Source organism: Mus caroli, unplaced genomic scaffold (genome assembly GCF_978045245.1).
Source record: "Mus caroli unplaced genomic scaffold, Mus_caroli_1 scaffold_1, whole genome shotgun sequence".
NCBI classification, from domain to species: Eukaryota; Metazoa; Chordata; class Mammalia; order Rodentia; family Muridae; genus Mus; species Mus caroli.
In genome coordinates, this window is record NW_028227256.1 from 64,188,670 (window position 1) to 64,213,544 (window position 24,875).

General features: G+C 41.3%; 1 non-coding gene across 1 annotated transcript; it reads left to right on the plus strand.

Moving 5' to 3' along the window:
• Positions 1-1,945: 1,945 nt before the first annotated feature.
• On the plus strand, positions 1,946-2,074 carry LOC115032467 (small nucleolar RNA SNORA17). The gene has a single exon (XR_003838141.1). It is a non-coding gene; the product is annotated as a small nucleolar RNA SNORA17 (small nucleolar RNA).
• Positions 2,075-24,875: the final 22,801 nt, after the last annotated feature.

The following is a 24,875-nucleotide window of genomic DNA, read 5'->3' on the forward strand; positions in this document are numbered from 1 at the left end:
GTGGGGAGTAGCTGAGTAGATGGATGATATGTGACCTGAGACAGAGTTCCCTGATAAGATGAAGAGGAAGGATTTCTAGGCACGGAGAATGACAATTTTACTAGGTCTCAGGGAAGAAATCAGTGGAAAAGTAACACTGAGTCTGTTGCTATGTCTGGAGCACAGGAGAAGAAATGAAGAATTGGGATGTTAGAAGTGGATAGAGTTGTGCTGAGGAGATGATCAGCTGTTAAAAGCTTGTACTATTATTGATAGGATCCCTGCTTGATTCGCAGCTTACACCTACCTATGACTACAGCTCTATGTGGACCTGATGCCTCTGGTGTCTAAGGATGCCTGTATTCCATGCACATCTTCCTTACACATTAAAAAAAATCAGGCAGAGAAACTTACAGTCAGACTTTTGGATTTTAAGGAAATGAGAAATAAATTATATGATTTAGAATAAGGGTGTCTGAATTATTCTCTCTCAAGTTATTCTTTCATACATTGCATCCCAACCACAGTTTCCATTCCCTACACTTCCCCTACTCCTTCTACCTCATCCCTTCTTCCCCAGATCTCCCTTCCCCCTTTCCCTTCATAAAAGAGCAGTTCTCCTAGGGATATCAACTTAATATGGCATAACAAGATACAATAAGGTCAATGCAACCTGGTAGAGAAAGATCTTAAAATCAGGCAAAAGAGTCAGAGATACCTACTGCTCCCACTGTTAGGAGCCCCTTAAGAACACCAAGCTTGCCGGGCGTGGTGGCGCACGCCTTTAGTCCCAGCACTCGGGAGGCAGAGGCAGGCGGATTTCTGAGTTCGAGGCCAGCCTGGTCTACAAAGTGAGTGCCAGGACAGCCAGGGCTACACAGAGAAACCCTGTCTCGAAAAAACCAAAAAAAAAAAAAAGAACACCAAGCTACACAACCATAATATTTAAACAGAGAACCTACCTAGAAAAATGTAGGATCCATGATTGTTGAATCAGTCTTGTGAGCCCCTATGAGCCCTGCTTAGCTGATTCTTAGTTCTTGTAGTGTCCTTGAACCCCTGGCTCCTACAATCCTTCCTTCCCCTTTTTCTGTGAAGGTCCTTAAGTTCCACTTAAACATTAGGTCTCTGCATCTGCTCCCTTCAGTTGCTGGAGAAAGTACCTATGATAATGACTCGGGCTAGATACCAATCGAAATGTATAGCAGAATATTACTACGAATCATTTCATTGACTTTTTATGAGTCATATTTGGTTCTTGATTTTTTTTTTTTTTTTTTTTTTTTTGGTTTTTCGAGACAGGGTTTCTGGTTCTATCCTAGGTCCTTTGCCTATCCAGCCAAACAATGATAAAATATTGGGTATTATATAACTTAAAATATTCTCCCTTGAAAAAAATTCCATAAATGATCAAATTTGTTAAAGTCAAGGCTGTTCTTTGCCTCTAATCATTATCTATATCTGGGTAGAAGGGCTGTAGTGATGGCTCAGTGGTTAAGAGCACTGCCATTCTTCTAAGGACTAGATTTGAAACTCAGCTCAAACATGTGGCTTATAGCCATCTGTAGATCCAATTCCTAGGGCTTTAATACTCTCTTCTGGCTTCTCTGGACATCAGGTAAGCACATGGTAACACTTTCTCTCTCTCTCTCTCTCTCTCTCTCTCTCTCTCTCTCTCTCTCTCTCTCTCTGTCTCTCTCTGTCTCTCTCTGTCATACACACAGGCAAACATTCATACACATAAAAAACACTAGCTAGATCATCCAATGGTCATTTGACATTAAAGTATGTTTAGAGTCATGTATTTTACATCAAATTTATAAAAGGGCACTATAGCTTCCAAGATGATATGCCAAAAAGTAGAATTTGGCAGGAAATTTATATTATACGATCTTCATTATTTTATCATAGAGAAAAGTTAAGTCAGGAGTTTCTAAATATTTATGTAACCATGAAAATATTAGCACCTGCCCCTAGAGGAATTGCAGGTGTGGCTGCATCACATGTGCATCAGTAGGTGGCAGAGAAGAGAGGCTATATCTCTTCAATCAGTGCTCCAATCCATGAACATCTGAATGATTAGGAGCCTAACACTCTGGGGTGGAAACTTAAGGGTTCTTTGGAAAGTCCATTGTGTTAGATGGTGTTTTGCTGGGGTCAACACATGAAGGAGTGTTTCCCTGAAGTGGACACAGGTGAAAGGCTAAGGCAGACTCATGAAGGAGCAGACACAAGAGAAGAGATGTTCTGCTAAAACAAACACATGAAAGGACATGTGATGAAGGATTCTTTGCTAACATCACACTTGTATTAGTCTGTCTTACATTTTAAAGTTGAGCTGCATTTGTCAGGACACCATAGAGAGAAGACACACAAATATCTTCTCATGGTATGCTGCACAGTTTCTGCTTCAGAGGATTCAGACTGATTGGCAGAGGGATGTTAGCTGAGACAGACCCACATGCTGAGGCAAGACCCATGGAGGACAAACGATGTTCAGAGGGACATAAATAGAACTCTACAGACAGTGACAGAGGCTGAGCTAGGCTTGCTTTTAGAGCTATCTGTGCAATGCTTGCTGGTCTCACATCTTGCTGATCTTTGATTTGCTGAGAGAGGCACAGCTGAGAACTTCTCCTGGTCTCTCCTGCTGACTTGTGCCAATATTGAGGCCTGGCTGTCTCTGGTAGGTAGTGCTACCACTGTTGATTTGTATTTTCTATTCCGACTCTACTGAATTGGGCTTCTGGTGTATCAGTGAAGTGTTTTAGAGTGGATAGAGCTGCCGCTGTTAACCTGTGAACTGAAGTCCTTGATTTCCAGACAAAACAGATGGGATTTGCCCCAAAGAACCATTTCTAAACAGGTCTACTTCCCTCATATTTTCTTTTCTATGACCTCTGGTGGGTGGTGAGCTAAAAGGGAGTTAAAATGTTTAAGAATAATCATTAAAAATAAGTTTAAATAAATAAAGTTACAACACTCCCTAAAAAATAAAGCAAGCCTGAAATGATCACCAGTCCAGTGCTAAACAGGCCTGGGGGGGTGGTAGTGGCAGACCATGCCCCAGATAAATTCTGCCCAGTTCCATAATACAAGAATTGGGCATAATACTCCCGAGACCACTCTTGAGACCACTCCTGAGATGACACAAGATACTAAAGAGACCCTGGGCACCACTAAGAGGAGCAAGTAAGTGGTAGAGAAATGGAAGAGAAACAGAAGGATGTGGGCATAATGAAAAGAGATAGGACTGGAGACTTGAGGGTAATGAAGAACAACCTGATGTGAGTACCAGATGATGTCACTGGCTACCATGGTAGGATCCTGGCCTGTGCTACCACCAGGGTTCATGTCTGTGTCCATGGCTCTGCAGCAGCAGAGGTTTTTACCATCAAAGTCCAGGCAGATGTCCCTGGTCTGAGCTGCTTCCAAGGAACATGTTGCTGTCTAAGGGCTGCACAGAACTGGTCCTTCTTCTCACCTGGGCATTGTAGAAGAGCTGGACCAGTGGGCATGAACACAGGAGAGTCAAACTCACCCCTATTCAGCTACAGTATTTGGGAAAGCAGACCCTGCACATTGAGGGAGTTGCAGGTGAGCCAGCCTAAGCATATGCGTATGGGAGAGATGGCTTTGCCACTCTTCTTTTGTGCAGTGGAATGGGTGAGGGAGAGAGATATCCTCCCCTTTCCAACGTGCAGTAGGTGGGAGACCTAGACCTGGGATCATGAGATCAGAGAGCTGGCCCTGCCCCTCACCAGCTGCAGCACTTGCCTGGGCAGTACAGTAGAGCTGGCCCTGGATGTGGGGGTTACAGGTGAGCTTGCCTAAGGGCATAAGCAAAGGAGAGACAGTTCTGCATCTTGTCTGCTGTGCTGTACAAGGAGAGATATCCTCCTCCCCTCATTCATTCCTCAACACCTATGTCCGTGGGAGAACTGATCCTGTCCCTCACCAGATGCAGCACTTGGGAAACAGATCCTGCATCTTGCCTGGGCAGTAGGATAGAGCTGGCCCTGGTTGTGGGTGAGCCAGCCCTGAGGGCATGAGCACAGGGATAGCTGGTGGGCTGACCAGATTAGATACCTTTCAGGCCCAGATACAGGGCTTTGAATTGACCCACCCCAACATTTATCCCATTGATGAACTGTTGGAGTGCATGAAGAAGCTGGTCTTACAAACCCCAAACTACAGGATCTTCATGACACAGGGCAACATCAGATTATTTGAGAGGAGTCCCAGTGATGTTCCAGTATTGATAGAATAGCAAAAGAGTCCTCATAGCAGACCAATGGGTCATTACAATGAACATTTGCAAGTAAAAAAGTGTTGACAAAAGGGTATACTGTGGGACACACTATGACACACTACAGCTTCCATAGTGATAGTTTTCTTTCTCACTTGTGGGGGGATGTTGCAAGGGTGGAGGGCAGGTATGGAGGGATGAGTGGTATCGGGGTACATGATGTGAAATTTACAAATAACCAGTAAGTTAAAAAAGAAAATTGCAAGGCAATTGGTACATCTCCAAAGTAAGCCAGTTATGAATCTTTACCCTTGGTAAGTAAATGAATTGGCCTATGATGTACAGTTGTTAACTATAAACCAATTAAGCTTTGGAGGACTGCCAGTGAAAGAGTTAATTACTGGACACCTGAACTCTCCATGAACTCTTCAGCTCAGAGTTCTCTTACCCCTCCCATCCAGAGATAGTTCCCGGAGCACTCCTGAACTTTTTACCCCAAGGTACCCCCTCCCAATTAGAAACTGCTCCAGGAACATTTTTTAGATAAGGGGTCTCCTAGAAAAAACCTAGTCCTACCCCTCCCAACTGAAGACTATGCCAAGAACATTTTTGAGATAGGGGCCTCCTGGTACTGTCCCAGAATGTTCCAATAGATCGAGTACATTGCCAAAATATAGGACACGACCCCTTGGTTATGTAAAGCCCCTTGGCAGAACACCTTGGTGACATAAAACTTGTACTTTTTACCTGGCTATTTCCTATAAAAGCTTGTGAAAAGTTTGGGCTAATTGCCGAATCTCCTCTGCGAGTTTCGACCCCAGATATCTGGTATATGTGCTTTTTATGTTCTTTCTTGTCATTGCTGTAGTATTAAATCTTACTCTCTATATATCTTAAGTTCGGTCTCAGTGTCTTCTTGGGTGCGCGGCTGACCCGAGGCTTGAGTAAGTGCCTCCCTTTGGGAGTTTTGGAGTCTTTCATTTGGTGCATTGGCCGGAAATCAGCGCGACTACCCAGAAGTCCTGGACCCACTCAGAAGTAAGATTTACTGTTCTGCTTTGGTCTGGTGTCTGTGTTCTGTTAGTTTCTGAAGGCCATTCTGTATCTGGTGCGATCGCTGTTTCGGTTTGGCAGACGCTCAGTGTGCAATGTGCACAGTGAGACCGCGCTCCGGGTAGGAGCGTAGGGTGTGGACAGACAGACGTGTCCAGGTGTCCACCGTCTGTGCGCCCTGGGAGACGTCCCAGGAGGACAAGGGGAGGACTAAGGACGCTTAGTGGACCCCTCTGTGCGAGATCGTGGGTTCGAGTCCCACCTCGTGCTTTAGGGTGCGAGATCGTGGGTTCGAGTCCCACCTCGTGCTTCAGGGTGCGAGATCGTGGGTTCGAGTCCCACCTCGTGCTTCAGGGTGCGAGATCGTGGGTTCGAGTCCCACCTCGTGCTTCTGGTTGCGAGATCGTGGGTTCGAGTCCCACCTCGTGCTTCTGGTTGCGAGATCGTGGGTTCGAGTCCCACCTCGTGCTTTGGTTTTTTCTTTTTGTCTCAGTCTCGTGTCTGCTTTTGTCGTGTCTGCTATTATTCTAGAAAATGGGACAATCTGCTGGGTGTGTAGGTGTGGAACTGCTGCATTTGTGTATTCTGAGATTGTGGGTTTATTCTGGCAGTGGCTGTGAGAGGACGGCTGTCTATGGCCTCACAATCTGCACCCCAAAAAAAAAAGATGTTCCAAGGGAGACCCTGGAAGGAGTGCCCAGGGTACAGAACAGTTAAAAAGACCTGGCTGTTGCCTGGCAGAGTGAGAGAGAGAGTGTTCTGCCAGAGCGGGAGTGAATGTGGAATCCCACCCCTATCAGAAAAAAGAGTCAATGTGAAATCCGACCCCGTCAAAAAGTGGCGTTTGGCTGGTTGTGTTTGTGTCACGTGACAAGACTGTGTGTGTGTGTGTGTGTGTGTGTTAACCCTTTGTCGACTGTAGACTTGGACTGACGTCAGGACAAAATTTGTCAGCAATAGTTTTAAAAAAGGAAAAAAAAACTCAGTGCTGGTGAGTCCCAGGCTGCTCAAAAGAGCTCTGAAATGCAGAGCTGGGCTAAAGATTTCTGGCCTTGGCGGCGCAGTTAGGGCTTTAATAGCAACAGCGGCGCTGAGGTTCTGAGTTCTGCAGGCACAGCAGCAGCAGCGGCTGTCTGTGCCCCGTGAGCGAGTTGCCCTAAAGCCTGCCACAGCTGGGGAGGGGCCGACTACAGCCGTCAGTCCCTCATTTGGCTCCCCCCAGAGTCTGCGCACGGGTGCGTGCCCACACTCCTTTGTGCTCACTCCCCCGCCGCCGCCGCCTCCAAGGGCTCAAGCCATGCGGGAAGACAGTGCAGAGAGCATCGGGGGTCTTAGTAGTTAAATGGTTAAATAGCTGACTCTGCCGCCTTCCCCCTCCCTGCCAGCATTTGTTTGCCACTCCCAGAAGTTTACGCCGCATTCCGGTGCGCAGCGGGGAGACTCGGGCGCTGAGCTCTTCACATCAAAGGATTTGTTTTCAGCCTTTGCCTGCCTCTTGGGTGGGAGAAGGGCTCATTCTCCTGCCCCCTGTATCCTGTCTCTTGTTAATAGAGAAAAAATTGTGTTCATTTTGAAATATCAGTGGTCTGATGTGAAAACTGCACTCCCTTCTCTGCCCCATGTGTTTTCTCTTCTCAGGCACTGCCCTGAGTTGCTGGCAGTGAATCTGTTTTAAGCTCCGGTGAGGGAGACATACAAGGTAAGGAGCACCTGACTGCCAGGCTCTGTTGAGGGTCTCATGTCTGTGGGACTAGAAAAATGTCCCATCAATCTGACCTAGGTTATGAAAAGTTACAAAAGTTAAGAGAAAGATAGAGGTCTGCAAAGAAGAATTGAGAGCAAAGCTTCAGCAGACTCAAAAGAAATAGGTTAACAGTAAAAAGAGGTAAACTATGAAAAAGTTAAGTGACAGAATATAGATGTAATAATTAGATCCATTGCAGTTAAGAAACAGGAGCAAAGAGAGATAAATGACAAAGACTAGAACCTAGCAAAGTGACACTTGCTAATAATACTAGCACTTAGAGATGATCTGTAAGAAATAGGGAGCCAGAAAATTTTCAAAAAAAGATAAGAGAAATGAAATGCTGGTCACAAAAGTCAGGGAGACTAGAAAACTTAGTACCTGGCAACAAAAGCAAGCCTTTGGCTAAAGATCAAAGTGTTTACTGTCCTAACAAAAAGAAGAAGAGCCCCCCCTCATGACCAAACCCTTCACCTGCTCGTGGCTAAAAGTAAAAAAATAGCAGAAGGGGTGCTAACACAGAAGCTGAGTCCTTAAAAGAGACTGTGTTTTCATATTCCTCCACTAACCAATGCAAAGCAAGTTTAAAAGGTTCCTGGACACTACAGGTCCTTGCAAACTGTGGATCCCAGGTTTTGCTGCATTAAAAAGATAAACAGCCCTTCGTATAAGAAATAAAGAACAACCTTGGATGGCCTTAGATGCTATTGAGACTGCCCTAATGTTGTCCCCAACTTTGGGACTCCTAAATGTGACTGAGAACAAAAGTATTGCTAAAGAGGTTCTTACTCAGAAATTGGGACCCTGAAAAAGACCGGTGGCATACTTGAAAAATTAGACCTGGTGACTGAGGGATGGCCTGCTTGTCTGCACATAGTGGCTTCTGGTCAGAGACACATGATTCAATTGTTTCCCTGGCTGATGGACACATTATTAGAGCTTTTTTTGACAGAACAAGTGACTTTTGCTTCCCCTGCTAACCTGCTGAGTCTTCACCTACTCATCGAAGGAACTTTGGCTCAGAAGGCTGAACTCCTGGCGCTAACCCAAGCCCTGCGGTTGGCTGAAGGCAGAGACATCAAAGACAAAGACCTAGAAGCTCCTGAATGAACTGGGTGAGTTGGGATATCGGGTATCGGCTAAGAAAGCTCAGCTATGTCGTACCGAGGTGCCGACGATGGAAAGCGGTGGCTCACCGAAGCCAAGGAAAAGACTGTGATGCTGATCCCAACCCCCACCACCCCGCGCCAAGTACGTGAGTTTCTGGGAACGGTGGGCTTTTACAGACTCTGGACTAAAGAAAAAGTCCCATTCACCTGGACTGAGGAACACCAAAAAGCCTTTGACAGCATAAAGGCAGCCTTGCTTGCAGCCCCCGCTCTGGCTTTGCCAGATCTGACTAAGCCTTTTACCCTACACGGATGGCAGTAGCCTCATGGTTAAAGGTAAGCGGAAGGCGGGGACAGCAGTGCAGCAGTGGACAAAAAGCAGGTGATATAGGCCAGCAGCCTCCCTAAAGAGACTTCAGCCCAAAAAGCTGAACTTGTGGTTTTGATACAAGCTTTATAAATGACACTGACAGCGGGTATGCTTTTGCCACTGTATGGAACAATATGCAGACAAAGAAAGCTGTTGACATCTGCAGAAAAAGACGCTCTCAATATGGATAAATGATACTGCTCACATAGTCATCAAGAAGACTATTAAAGAAAATTTTTTCCAAGGTTCAGAGTGCCAAAAAGCAATGGTTGCCCAGGTAAGTCAGGGTGTGGCCAAGCATTTAGAGGTCAAATAAAAATTACATTGTGTGTATAGACCTCAGAGCTCAGGATAGATAAAAATTAGTTTAAAACTCTAAGACAGACCTTGACAAAATTAATCGTGGAGACTGGCATGGACTTGGTGTTCCTTCCCTATGCCCTATTTCTTGATTCAGTTTTACTCTGTTTAAGATCCTTTATGAAACTCCTATGCCCATCATAGTCTAACCTATGTTGTTAATAATGCTCTGTATGCTAAGTTAAAAGGGCTTGCAGGTGGTACAGAAAAAAGTCTGGTCACAACTGGTTACAGTGAACGAGCTGGATATCCCAAGGACATCTCACCAGTTCCAGCCAGAGATCTGATCTACGTGCACCTGCGTCATGCCCAGACCCTAACTAAATTAGTTATTGAGACTGGCGGTAAAGACTGGGTGACCCTCCTTCCCTTTGTGCTTCTCAGAGTCCGAAACACACCTGGACGTTTTACTTCTTTGACTGAGTCTAGCAGGATATTGGATCCCTGTGTTGACTCTTTCTCACCCTCTGCTCTGTTTACCCATTTAAAGGCCTTGGAGGTTGTCAGAACACAGATCTGGGACCAGATCAAAGAAGCTCATGCACCTGAGACTACAGCAGTTCGGTCCTTGTCAGATGACATCGCACCGGCACTCTTGAGCCTCGGTGGAAAGGACCATATCTGATACTGTTAACAACTCCACGCCTCCCACGTCAAGAAGGCTCCTAGCCAGGGTAGAGGCAACCATGAAGACAACTGGACGGTGGCAACTACTGACAATCCTCTTAAACTTCGCTTGTGTCGTGGGGGCCACCCTAAGCCTAGGGAACGACAACCCTCTTGCCCCGATTCAACAGTCATGGGAAGTGCTTAATGGGGAGGGAAACATTGTATGGGCAATCACTGCAGCACATCCCCCTTGGACTTGGTGGCCTGATCTCACACCTGACATTTGTAAGTTAGTAGCAGGATCTCCCAATTGGGACCTCCCTGACCATACTGATCTTAGTAACCCACCCCCTGAACAGCGGTGTGTTTCAGGTGGAATAGGGAACATGTATGGGTGTTCAGGGCAGTTCTACCGGGCTAATCTTAGAGCTGCACAGTTTTATGTTTGCCCTGGTCAGGGTCAAAACAAAGAGCTTCAACAAGAATGTGGGGGGGCATCAGATTACTTCTGTGGCAAATGGACATGTGAAACGACAGGGGATGCCTACTGGAAGCCTTCCTCTGACTGGGATCTAATCACGGTAAAACGAGGTAGTGGTTATGATAAGCCATATCAAGGAGAAAGAGATCCCCATAAATATCCAAACTATGGCGACCTCCATCCAGATGAGGCCGCCATAGGAGCTTATGGGTGTGCTACTGAAAACAGCCCCCCAGGACCATGCAAAGGTAAATACTGCAACCCCCTACTTATAAAATTCACTGAAAAAGGAAAACAAAATCGTTTAAGTTGGCTTAAAGGAAATAAGTGGGGTTGGCGTGTATCCAGTCCACCGAGAGACCCTGGGTTCATTTTTACAATCAGGCTAACAGTGAGACCTTCCCTATCGACCTTAGTTTCCCCACCGCCCCTAGATACAAAAAGCCGTCTGGTCAGTCTAGTTCAAGGAGCTTTTTTGGCGTTGAATAGGACTAATCCTAATATGACTCAATCATGTTGGTTATGCTATGACTCTAGGCCCCCTTATTATGAAGGAATTGCTCAGATCAGGACTTATAACACTACTTCAGATCATTCTCAATGCCTTTGGGGGGAAAACAGAAAGCTGACTCTGGAAGCAGTTTCAGGAAGTGGGCTCTGTTTAGGCCAGGCACCTCAGGATAAACGGCACCTTTGTAATCAGACCCAGAACATCCAGCCTAGCAAAAGTGGTCAGTATCTGGTGCCTCCCATAGACACAGTATGGGCTTGCAATACCGGTCTCACTCCTTGTGTATCTCTATCTGTTTTTAATAGTTCCAAAGACTTCTGCATTTTAGTTCAGCTTATTCCTAGACTCCTGTATCATGATGATAGCTCCTTTTTAGATAAGTTTGATCATTGGGTCCGTTGGAGAAGAGAGCCCATTACCTTAACCCTGGCAGTACTTTTGGGATTGGGAGTAGCAGCGGGAGTAGGTACAGGGACCGCTGCCTTAATTCAGACCCCCCAATACTATGAAGAATTACGTACAGCTATGGACATTGATATTAGAACTATAGAACAGTCTATAACTAAATTAGAAGAATCTTTAACTTCCCTGTCTGAAGTAGTGCTGCAAAATAGGAGGGGATTAGACTTATTATTCCTTAAAGAAGGAGGACTTTGTGCTGCCTTAAAAGAAGAATGTTGTTTTTATGTTGATCATTCAGGAGTAATCAAAGACTCTATGGCCAGACTTAGAGAACGCCTAGATATGCGTAAAAGAGAGAGAGAAAGCCAACAAGGATGGTTCGAAAGCTGGTTTAATAAGTCCCCTTGGCTTACCACTCTCCTCTCCTCCATAGCAGGACCCTTAATTATACTTATGCTTTTGCTCACTCTCGGCCCCTGCATTCTTAATAAGTTAGTGGCTTTTGTCAGAAAAAGAATAAATACAGTACAAGTTATGGTATTAAAGCAACAATATCGGGTCCTTCAGGAAGCCGGTACCCAGCTCTAAGATTAGAGCTTGTCCCTAAAAGAAGGGGGGAATGAAAGAGTTAATTACTGGACACCTGAACTCTCCATGAACTCTTCAGCTCAGAGTTCTCTTACCCCTCCCATCCAGAGATAGTTCCCGGAGCACTCCTGAACTTTTTACCCCAAGGTACCCCCTCCCAATTAGAAACTGCTCCAGGAACATTTTTTAGATAAGGGGTCTCCTAGAAAAAACCTAGTCCTACCCCTCCCAACTGAAGACTATGCCAAGAACATTTTTGAGATAGGGGCCTCCTGGTACTGTCCCAGAATGTTCCAATAGATCGAGTACATTGCCAAAATATAGGACACGACCCCTTGGTTATGTAAAGCCCCTTGGCAGAACACCTTGGTGACGTAAAACTTGTACTTTTTACCTGGCTATTTCCTATAAAAGCTTGTGAAAAGTTTGGGCTAATTGCCGAATCTCCTCTGCGAGTTTCGACCCCAGATATCTGGTATATGTGCTTTTTATGTTCTTTCTTGTCATTGCTGTAGTATTAAATCTTACTCTCTATATATCTTAAGTTCGGTCTCAGTGTCTTCTTGGGTGCGCGGCTGACCCGAGGCTTGAGTAAGTGCCTCCCTTTGGGAGTTTTGGAGTCTTTCACCAGAATTGTTATTAAGACTTTATAGTGGGTGTTATGAAGCCATACTTTCTGACAGTAATTAGGTGACAGGGTCAGTTATCAACTAAGGGCACTCTTAGTTGATGGCAATAAAACACATGATCAGTATACCAGCCATGCTCTCGGGTTACAAGACACAGGAACAGAATATAATAACCAGACAATAAAGCTCAACATCGGTATACCCAGACAACTTGTTGTGTCTGTGGGCTTAGTGTAGGGAGCGAAGGAGAATGGCTTTTCTCACCTGTCAAGGAATCCAGTAGAAATCGCATGGTTTCCTTGGGTCTTCTTGATGAAAAGAGTCTTTGAGATTAAGAATTTGAAACTGATCCACTCTAAGGTTTTTAACAAATAAAGGACTTGAGGTACTTAACCATCTTATCAGCAAGGTGAAAAGTATTAACTACATATGCCCCAGGAGGTAATCTAAGATGCTCCAGGTTGGGCTCTTGCACTTGTTTGGCAAGCATCCAGCAATGTTTCTAAGAAATGATGATTCTATAATGCACCACGCCCCTGGTTTGGATTCAGGTCCTAGTCTCTATCTGGCAAGATGAGGCAAATCACTCAGCTACAGTGTTTTCTAGATTGATAATATTTGGAGCAGGGATGGAGGTTCCTTGGAGATGTTTCTTGGAATTATATCTTAGAGATGGGGAAGTAGATTTGGTTCTAGAATTCTAGAATTTCCCCATGATGTGTGATGTGTTTCCCACATTTATCCTGTACCCTTCCAGATTTCCTCACCTGCTCTGATGTTCTGTTTTTGTATTCTTAAGACCAGTATTTCCATTCAGTTGAGCATAGTTGTCAGTCAAGTCTCTGATGGGAGACAGATGGTACATTGAAAAATATATACTACTTTATAATATTCTTATTATATAAATATATAATCTCCAAGTGTTTTGAGGAGAACTGAAAGTGGTGTCAGCACACACCAGGACAGAGTTCAGGGACTCAGTAAGGAGCAGTGAAGCACACAAGCAGTAACAGTAGTGAGGAGGCTTTAAGCCACAGCCCTAACTCCAGAAGAGAGGGACCACTGCTGCGCAAACCAGGACATCAGCAGCTACTGGAGAGTTGAACTAAAGACTTGTCATAGAAGAGCTCAACCACTTCCCACATCACAGCCCCCACACAGAGGAGTCTGGGTAAAGGGCACCATACCCGCCATCTTCCTCACGATTTTTTTTTTCCTAGTCTCTTCCTGGTGCCCATATTGTTAGTGCAACCCAGTTACAAGCTTGTCTGATGACTCATTTCTGAGCCTTTTCTGAGCCTCTTCAGAGTCAAAAAGCAAGGTAGAGGAAAAGCAGATAAAGAATCCGCATGTTAAACAATGAACAGTTTGAGCTGTTACATTCATTACAGAGCAAATCAAACAGGATTTAATCAAAGGTTGCTTCTTCCTCCTTCAACTTTTATAATCTCCAAGTTAATTCTTTTTTCTTTTGAGACAGGCTCACTATGGAGCCCCAAATGGCTCAGAATCCACAGGTCTCCCAGCTTCTGCATTTATGAATGCATCAGCATGCCTGGCATTTTCCAGTTAATTTTTAAAAATGTTATCTGGTGGTCTTGTTCCAAAAGTTTGCTTTTGAAAAAGCTTTGTTTTTAAGCTTTTTACTGGGCCGGGCGTGGTGGCGCACGCCTTTAATCCCAGCACTGGGGAGGCAGAGGCAGGTGGATTTCTGAGTTCGAGGCCAGCCTGGTCTACAAAGTGAGTTCCAGGACAGCCAGGGCTATACAGAGAAACCCTGTCTCGAAAAACCAAAAAAAAAAAAAAAAAAAAAAAAGCTTTTTACTGGAAAGCACACAGAACTTAAGTATATAGCTCAATGAATCTTCACAAATATGAGCACGCTATAAAATTCCTCCCCAGATCAAGAAGCAAAATAACAAGCTCTACCTCCTCATAGGGGACTGGTCATCCTACCTCTGGCAGAGATTAGCTGTGATGTTTTTTAACTTTATTTAATAAGTATTCTGCTTCATATATTCACTGGAATCTGTCATTTCCGAAAACATGCTTGTAAATCTCATCATATTGTCATGCGGAACTGTTTATTATTTCTGGATGATGAATATACTACCCTTTATTTATCTATCATTCTAATAGACAGTAGATTGCGTCTATTTTTGACTTTTCTATTAAACCTGCTTTGGTGTGTGTGTGTGTGTGTGTGTGTGTGTGTGTGTGTGTGTGTGTGTGTGTATGTGAGTTACAGACTAGGGATTGAACTCAGAGCTTTATTTTTTCTAGATAATCACTCTACAACCCAGCTGCATTCCCAGCCTCTTCTAGATAAGATTATTATAAATATTTATTTTGATTTGCATTTATTTCTTTTTTATTGGTTATTTTATTTGTGTACATTTCAAATGTTATCCCTCTTCTCAGTTTCCCCTTTATAAGCCCCGACCCCCTCACCACTTCCCTGCTTCTATGAGGGTACTCCCTCACCTATTCATTCACTCCTGCCTCACCCTTATAGCATTCCCTTACCCCAGGTCATCTAGCTTCCACAGGACCAAGGAGTTCTCCTCCCAGTGATGCCTGATAAGGCCATCCTCTGCTACATATGCAGCTGGAGCCATGGGACCCCTCCATGTGTACTCTTTGGTTGGTGGTTTAATCCCTGAGAGCTTTGGTTGGTTAATGTTGTTGTTCTTCCTATGGGGTTGCAAACCCCTTTAGCTCCTTTTACTTGGTCCTTGGTGAATATATATGCTTCATTATAAAGGGCATTGATCTGGAAGAATTGCTGAGCCAGAGAGTGTGCATATGTGTCAGGTTTACTACAGGCTGTCAGATTTTGAAAGTTGTTTTTCAACAATGATCATTCCCATTGACAGTGGATAAACTTCATCTGCTTACACCCCCAAAGGGAACTTTGGCTTTTCTGTGGAGACTAATCATCTAAATACCTTTGGTGTATTTATTGGCCATTTGGGCATCAACTATGAGCTGCTTGCTTCACCCTTCATTCTATTTTAGGTAGTCCTCTGATTTCTTATCAACAGCATCATATATTCTGGGTCCAAGCTTTTTGTTGAATATGTGTGAGGGCATGGTAGGTATGTGTATTGCATACTTCCTATATTCTATAGTATTCTTTTGCAGAAATATAATCGTGTACTTTGATAAATCATAAATTTGAATGATGAAATTGAACAGTGTTTTACATTTTGGTTAATGTAGTTTGTATACATTTCAGCAAATTTTGCCTGCCTACCCAAATGTCATGTTATGTTCACCTATGTTTTTAATTTAAGAACACAGTTTTCTCTTTCACATTTCCAGCCTCAATCCATCTAGTATTTATTTTTATACACGGTGTGAAGCAAGCAGTACGATGTATTGCCTTTTTGTCTCTGTTCATAGAAAAGGGCATCCTTTCTTCTCTGAAGTGCCTATTTTTAATTTATTAGAGTCACTTTAAATTTATAAATTAGTTTATGGAGCTTTGGCATTCAAGAACAGTGTTGCCTTACCATTTACTCTAGTCTTCTTGGGGATTTTCAGTAAACATTAATGTTTCCCACAGAAAATATCTAAGTTTTCTGTTTATCATTTTCACAGTCACCTGTGTAGAATAATATATATTTTCCCGTTATATACTATTTTGTGGGCATATTACTTTTTTAGACAGATTTTACTTCTTTTCTTTAAAACATTTGTTATTTGCAGTTGTTTCTTTGGGAATTTGTAGCAGTTTTTTTCTTCTTCTTCTTCTACTTCTCATGTTCTACTGATATTTCTTTGAGCTAATTCTGGAAGAATTATAATCAACCATAGTGATAACGGATGTATTTGTGTTTATACCTTCTGTAGATGATTTTTAGGCTTCTTTCATTAACCACTACTATGTTAAAAACTTGTCCACTAGTTTCATTTAAGAGACAGAAGTTTTATAAAAATTTTTAAATGAAATTATTTGACCTTTTTCCTAATTTAGTCTGGCTAATATTTATGCTATATTAATGGTTTAAAATTAGAAAGGAGAGCTATCTGTTGTAAAGTTAACCAAGACAAGATTTCCTATTAAAGAAGTGTATATTATATAACTATATTAACATATTTAGCATTTAATATATTAGCGTATTATATATACATATATTGATATGCATGTAAGAAAATTATCACGGGCCCACTTTTATTGCATTTAGACATAGACACCTAATCTTCTACCTTGGTTTATATCCATTCACGTTTACAAATGAACAACAACGAAATCAGCATGTATTTCCTTCTTTTCTAATAATCACCTCATCATCCCCCTAACAAGTTTATCATGAGCTACAATGTTTTTCTTAGATTTTTCTATTGATGACTTCCTATGAATCAAGTAATTTCCTTTCCTTGACTAAGTTCAAATAATATACTTCATTCTCTGCATATGAAACTTGAGGTAGTGTTCTGTGCTTCCTTATTTTCCATTTCTAAACTCTATTTTGTCCTACTCACTGTTTCCCCTAAGTCTCCTCATTCCATTTTTGGGTCATAATAGTATTGTCTCATTGAAGTTGCTGCTCTGGTATGTGTCATTTTTCTGATTCCTTCCCAGTTCCTTCTGAGCCACATAGAATTATATTTCAACTCTCTCTGCTCTCCCAGTCTATATTTTCTGATTCCTTGTAGTACTTTGAATGGCTTGATTAATTCACTGGGTTACTTTGAATTCATGACAATGATCTTGGCTCAGATTTTCATCTGCTTGCTGGCAATATTTTCTCCTAGTGATTATGACTTTGTCCTATTATTTGTTTTTCCCATTTCTTTCTTCTTAAAGCATTAAAAATAAAATGATTCTGGGCTGCATTCTTTCCTAATCTTAACTCATTCTTGATTGAGGTGATGAATTGCATTTGTATCAACTATTTTCACAATGCCTACATGAGGCAGTACCTGGACAATGTATCTCGTGGAGATTTATTTGTGTGCAAGTTATTTAGCTTTTATTTGCCCTCCTGGATGTACATAAACCACCAGCTTTTCAGCAGTCAAAGAGGACTATAATTCAATCTGTTTTCTAGACTCACCTATACCCTACTTTGTATAACAATGCTGTGTCTCAAACTGTATAGTCAAATTTGTACTAAAACAAGTTCAGTCCCCAATTCACTTATTGTCTTTCTAACACTATAAACCATGCATATCATTTGGAATCCCAGTGAAAAGCATGAAGTTCGTATAGATAGAGTGACTGAAAATAATTCATACAGAGTATTTTTAAACAGGTTGGTCATATATATGGTAAAGCATCAAGGGATGACGATTACCATAAGATTAACAACAAACAGGGAGCCAGGATCTTTTAAGAAAACAAAGGAGTGGGTGGAGCATGTGAGCCAGACAGCTATAAGAGCTGATATCCCAATACCATCTGTGTCTTTTGTTAACAGGCTGCCAATCTACATCTCAATCATTTTCTTCTTCTTTGCTAATATTCTCTTAGGAGATTACCTTTAGCCAAAATCAGTTTGAGGTTGTAGGCAAGGAAAGGCCCTTGGGTCAAGTGCTCCATATTGCTTAGTTGACCTCAGGTCCAAGCAGTTTGAATTAGGTTCAGGGAGGAGCAAATAGAAACTGTTAAGCTGAACAGTAATTTTACTTTTGAATTTCGGGTTTGCAATCATCTTCATTAGATTAGTAGAACTTGGGGGAGATAAAATGGGAAACCTTGGTATAAGTGTGCACAACTTCCTCTTCTTGGCATATTTTGTACTCTTTCGTTTTTGTTGACTTTGGTACTATATCCCACATACTATTTTGTGGATGTCTAAGAGTGATGAGAGCGGATGTATTTACTATTGTATGAGATGACTGTCAGGAGGCTAAGGAGGACGGAATGCTTATAAATGTGGCTCAGCATTGTGAGGAGAGGGTGCGGCCGTTGCCCCAAGATGGCGCTCAGGATGGCTGCCAGGTCTTATGACCTGCGCCTGACTTCCTCATTATCTCAGACTTAGCCACATCCCAGCCACATGCACTGTGCAGATGCCATGCCTTGTCAGCTCTCCTGAGGTGTCGTCACTTGCTGTGGACCTATGGACTGCTGTTATGTGACTGGGGTGATTGGGAGGAGTCAGTAGGGTATTTAAGGCACGCCCCAGGGTTGTTGGAGAGAGATTCCTGTTCCTGCATTGCAAGGCTAAGTGTTTCTGAATAAACCTGCTTGAAGAAGGACAATGTGGTGTTGCATCTTTCCTGCTGGTCGGGGTGGATGTGACACAGCATGAAAATGATTTGAGAGAATATTTCAGGACATGAAAGTGACTTATGAGAGGCAGTATTCTAGATGGCATATGATGCTGGCTTAGATCTGTGTAACTACTGAAACAGTGAGAACTGTATGAACTGAGAAGCATGCTGCATTGAAAGAGGGGCCCAATTTGTGGGTTGAACACGAGGGGTGAACATGTTCAAGTATGCAGATGGTGATTCCATTTAAGAAGCTGATCCACAGCAAGGGACCTATCACAACCAGCTGACTTCTTTGTTCTCACACATTTCCTCATATTTACAGAAATTAAGAAAACACGTGTTATGGACTATTATCACTTTAAAACAAATATAATGTGCCAGGCAGGTCAATGTTTTTAAAATTACCAATAGCGAATGCCTTAAAGCTTTATTTCCTTTCAAAACATAAAATATTTGATAGAATCTCAGTTCACATAATATATATTCTGTGTAGACTCGAGGCCTCATGAGCTGTCCCCTGTCCACTTTGGCATGGCCAATTGGCATCATTCATGTTCACCTCATGTTTAGGGAGTCATGTTGGTGAGAATTTATTGCTGTAGCCTCTGACAGACATTTCTAGGAGATACAGTCTCACAGAAAGCTCCCTGTGCTCTGGTATCACCCATCTTCCTAAAGGCTCCCTGAGGCTTACTTGTGAGCGTGTTTTGTAGATGTATCACTTGGGACTGTGTTCTACATATAATTTTGTATGTTGTGTGTTATTGATTGGTGGTAGTTTTCTGTAACCACCTCCATCTGTTGTCAAGAGAAGTTCCCTTAATGAGGGGTGAGGACTATACTTATCTGTAGGAATAAAGACAAAGATTTAGAGTATATTAGGGGTTATACCCATTTAGTAAAGTGGTAGCTGTAAATTTTCTTTGAATATCCATGATGTCACTAGAACTCATATCATCAGTTGATAATAGGAAAATGTTATGATTATATTATAATCTCAAAAATAAAATATATCCATTTATTTTTTGTGCATGTATGTATGGGTGTCGGTCTGCACATGGTTGGAAGTCTGAGGACAACTTGCAGGGGTCAGTTCTGTATATCTTGCAGTCAAAGTGTGTGGTGACTTCAGCAGGATCTTACTATGTAGTGACAGTGGGTAACCAATGGCAATGGCAGTAGCTTATATTGTCTTGGAGACCTCTGGATTGCCCCTAACCAATAAACTGTAGGAATACATCCCATGCTTTATATTGTCCTGTTTCATTTCCCATGTCTTTGAGAAGCAATACTGCCCACCCATACAGGCTAATTTTGCTTCAGCTCTTTTTTTAAAAGTTATATTTTGAAAGAGACTATTTTCTTAGTAGTTACACCAGAATGTTCAAGCTATGCTAGTCTATTAAATATTGTATTTAATAATATAATGTTATACAATATGGTTAATCTACCAATTAGTAGTTAGAGTCATTTCCATGTCAATGTGCTTTTGAATGCAAGTGTCAATGACAAATTAGGCTTAGAAATTTTTGTTTTTGCTGATATTCTGATAACATTTCTCTTTAAGGAAGTGACAACCTATCTTTGTGTGCTCTTACATAATAAATCTTAATGGACACAATAAAGGGGTTAATATTTTTTGTTTCTTTTTTTCATCTTTCTTGTTTGCTTGGTTAGCTAGTAGAGACTATGCTCTACTTTTCAAAAATTCTTTTTAAGTTATTTGTACAAGATGTTTAAGATAACCCTTACCTCTCAATCAATCAATTCTGAAAAGTATCCCAAAGGTTAACATGCATTTAAAATAGTGCTCTCATGAAGTGCTGGAGTGGAAGTCATGCTGAAGTGTGTTGAAGGGAGAGTGGGTAAAGAAAAGCTGGAAGACAGCTCTTTCTAGGAGGTAAAAAAAAAAAAAGTTAGCCCCTTTGCTGAGTTTTAAGTACTATTATACATAAAAATCTTTTACTGTGGAAATCCAAAGCTGGGATAAGAGAGTGAAAGCTAACGTGTCATTTTTCAGTCACTCTAGGTGGCCCTTTCAGAATCACTGAAGAGCAGGGACCTGCAAATCTCTGTATGCAAGAAGTATGTTTGTAAAAGCAATGTGTGGGTAGCTTTTATTTAAGACTAAAATATTTTGACAAACTCAAACCCCAAGTAGAAGCACTGTCACTAAATTTAGGTCTATACATTGAGATGTAAAGTGGCACTAATCACATATTCCATCTGTCAAAATCCTTGGCAGACTGGATTACTGAGCTAAGAAGGCATAAAAGAAGAAGAAAAAAAGTGTCTGCCAAGGGAAAAATGGATGGTTATAAACACAGATTTTTATCTGTAGATTCAAGTGTTTTCACTACACATTCCAAGAAAGGAGAATTTAGAATCTCAGTAAAAGGCTTTTAAAATGAAGCTAAAATAAACACGAATAAGACAGACCATGCAAATAAAGCAAGATGGGGGATATCTACTGATTTTTTTCAATCTCTTATAATTTTATTGAATTTGAATGTAGCTCTAACTTGGAGATATTAGGAAACTTAACTTAGGATTTGTTTTTCTGATTGATATTCAGCTGGAAAGGTAAGTCATACATTATTTAAATAAAGAATAATAAATCCATTTGAAAGGGATAGATCAAACTCATACGGATATGTATTATTCTCCCAGAACTTCAGACTCCAAAGGCAGCTAGAAGACCCCAGAGGTTGACCGTTCATTTTCCTGCACATATAGCTCTTCAGAAAGATGGCTTTTGTGTCTTATTGGTTTCTCCACCACATTTTGATTCAATGCTTTCTGCTGTATATCTTCAATATCCCACTTATTTAGCAATTACCAAACATCGATCAGGCACTAAATATGAAATTTAACACCATACCATAAATAAGAAATCTTATTTCTGTAAGGAAACAGTGTTGAGTGAAATGAGCTTAAGGGCTTTGGGATTTGAGGAGGGGTATTTGAACTTAACCATGAAGTTATGTAAAGTAGGTAGAGGGAAGTGTCAAAGTAGAACACTTTGGGAAATGGAATCAGACCCTGCAAAGTCGTGAGTTTGTCAAGAGTGTAAGTTTCAGATGTGCCATATGTCTCATGTAAAGGGTGTGAGGCAGAGTTGGATAGGAGTGGATGAGGTTCGAGCAATACTCTTCAAAATGTCTTTTAAGGGAGATTAGTTCCGTGAGAGAAAACTTTCCAGTTACAGGCAACTTTAAGTAAGCAAAGTAAATTATAGCTCTTTTCTAGAAATTTGGACGCTATTATAGAATTTTTTAAAAAATTATTTTAGTTTTAATTGAATATTTTATTTCTCAAAGCATAATTGTATTGGGTTTTAAATTGTTGTGTTAAATATATCTGAATAATGGTGAATTAATTTTACCAAGAGTAAAAATAAACAGTTCCTTTACATTCAATGTGTTAAAACTTGGGAGAATCAGGAAACTTTTTTATTTGTTATTCTTCCCCCAGTATTCTGCCCTTGCAGCACTCATATGCTGAGATGAATCACCACACTAGGATTAATTAGTTTCATCTTTGAGAACATAGATCAGATAATAGGATCATACCCCAGAGACCCGAGAATAAAGCGCTCATAATACTCTTAGGATTTAAGTGTAGTTCAGTACTCACATCCTGATCACCTGAGCAACTTACTCAAACTATCTTGGTGACTTTATGGCTCAAGGAAAATAATGGCTACTTTAGGACAATGTGGTAAGTATTAGCAATTTCATGATGGTAAAATGCCTTAAAAACTCAATGGTAGACAATACAAAGTAAACTAAACAAGCACGCAGAAAACAAAGACAAGCTTGGGGTTATGCCAAGAAACATCTAGAAAAAGTCATTTTGAGGGGCCAGGGCGCTTATAGTGTCAATTCACAGTTATCTTGAAACATGACCTCCAAAGAATGTTCTATGTTAGTAGTCACTGACAGCACACAGAAATGGTATTCGGTGGGGAATACTGAGAAGTATGGAGCTAGCCTGGGTAAAAATGCTGACAGGACATTTTAATAGAGTTAAAGCTGGAGAATGAATACCACCAGAGTTTGTGTTAGATCTGTCCCTTACAGTTTGAATAGATGTCAGTGTTGAAGGCTCTAGTAGAAAGGAGTGGAATGGAGACAAGCATAAGGAACTGCTGTGATATTTCAGAGCATGGTAGAGTAGAAAAAAAATATAAATGCAATGGGAATCCTTGATAAACAGATAAAAGCTCCAGGGACTAAAGAGAGCTTCAGTTGGGTGGGCAGTCAAGGAGGAAGAGTGTAGCATAACGTTTGGAGCATCATTTGACTGAGGATGACATTACAAGACAAACTTAAAGAATATGAAGTTGAAGGCAATGCCTGGAGCATAAACTTACTGACTGAAACGCAGGTCCTTGGTAGTCATTTTCTATCTTCAGTCTGTGGTCTCATTAGGCTATGTTCTCTGAAAACATTAGCACAGCCCTGGCATTACATGGTTCCTCTCTGGGACATGGTGACCAATGCAATCATTTGATCCATTCTTTGCCTTCTTCATTCAGGGATTGTCAGCTGAAGGACATATCCAGACTTGAGAAAGTTTCCTCTGAGACACTTTAGAGATTCAAGGTGTCTTATCTGTTTCTAACAGCTGTTTATTCTCCCAAGTTTCTTAGCACCTTATTTGCAATTCATTCCTCAATCAATAAAATTCCATCACTCTCATGCTCACTTCAGGAATAAAAGTTGATAATTTTGCTTTGGCCAGTCTCTTCAACTCTTTCATACTTGGATCATATTCTTGTGAACATCTAGCTAATGTCTGTTAGGGTAACTGTTGTGGTAGTTGACCAGTTGTCCTGCTGTTTCTGGTGGTTAGGATATGTTACTGTTTGTGCTAAAACTAAGAATGTCCTGGGCAAACTGGGCTAGTTGCTAAACTTAAGGTTCCTTGTTTATATTGTTCACTACTATCTCCTAGCATGGTGTCCGTTACACTCTACCCTTTAAATATTTCAAATGAATACTAACTGTAAGTCATTTTAAACCTTGACTTAGCATATATATATATGTACACATATATGTACACACACACACACACACACACACATATATATATATATATATATATATATATATATATATATACATATATAATTGCTTATTGTGATATAGTGCTATACCCATTTGATCTGTGAGAAATTTCCATTTCAAGAGGTTACCATCTGTCTAGTGGAAGTCAGAGTCAAGATTTGAACCTGGATATGCCTGATTTTAAACTTGTGTTAAATCTAGATTGCAACACTTTTTCTATAACCTGGCATCATCTACCCGCTAAGTTAGTGGGTTAGCACTGAGCCTGGGGAGCTGTCAGAGATAGGCTCCAAGGGACTGGGAAATGTTAATAGAGTCTAGCACTCTGTGAAGTCTCAGAAATAGCTACTACTCTCCTCTCTCCAGGGCCTTCCTCCCCAGGGAAGCTTGTTATCTACAAGACTCATGAATTTGTTAGAAAGAGAAAATTCTTAACTATCAGCATGAGCTAGAAATCAGGTATTTGTAGTAACTTTTATCTCCATGCACACATCATAAAATGTATGACTTTAATAACTCTGAACCTCCTTGTACTCCTTAAATAACAGCCTTCATTGCTGGAATTCAGAGGCTATGAGGATCAATGGCATGCTTTCTCCCGTGTGTTTATGTAAAGGTATTTCCCCAATGGAATCTGTGCCTTCCACATTCTCCCATGACCATCTTATGAAAATAATCAATTTGTGACATCCACCATAGAGTCGACAAACTCCCCCATCTAAATTCTCTCAATAGTTTAGATTTATAATGCAGTGCTGAGTTCTTCTAATAGAATATTATCATCAGATTAGTTCCTCATGTGGCAGCTATTATTCTAGCACAATAAACAAATGTTGCTCATAATTGTAAATTGTATTGTGATTAATGAATGTGTCATCTTGGCTCAGCAGTAACACATTTGCTCTTTGTTTAATCAAATTTCAAAGTAGAAGGAAGAAGGAATTATGACAAGATACCTACCTGAGATGAAACTGGTATAGAGTTCCAGGTCAGCCTGCACTTCTATTTCTGTACAAGAGCAGTCTTCCTGACATGAATGGTTTGTGGAGTGCGAAATTACAGTGGGCTGAAATGTATATGAGGACACACATCCACCATCAAGTACATAATCTGATGTGAAGGTATCTGCCCAATATTATAAAACAATAAAAAACTAGCCACCAACCAGCATCAAACACCTTGTCTACTATAACCTTAGCCTTTTTCCCTAATTGCCACCATCTTGCTTCCCTCATGCACAAAGTGGAGGCACTTCTCAAGTTGGACTTGGTTTAGAGGTTACATTTTTAAAATTGTGGTCATATTATAGTTGATACAATGTTCACTAGTAAAAATGATAGCTTAATGTAGAAACCTATAATTGGTTATAAAAATGCATTAGGAAATATTCCCGTGAATAATTTAAGGCCTTGCTTTCATAATACCAAGTCAAAACAGAGATGACCTTTGCTACTAGAAATCAAACTGTGCTGAAATGTTTATTTTGGGAAG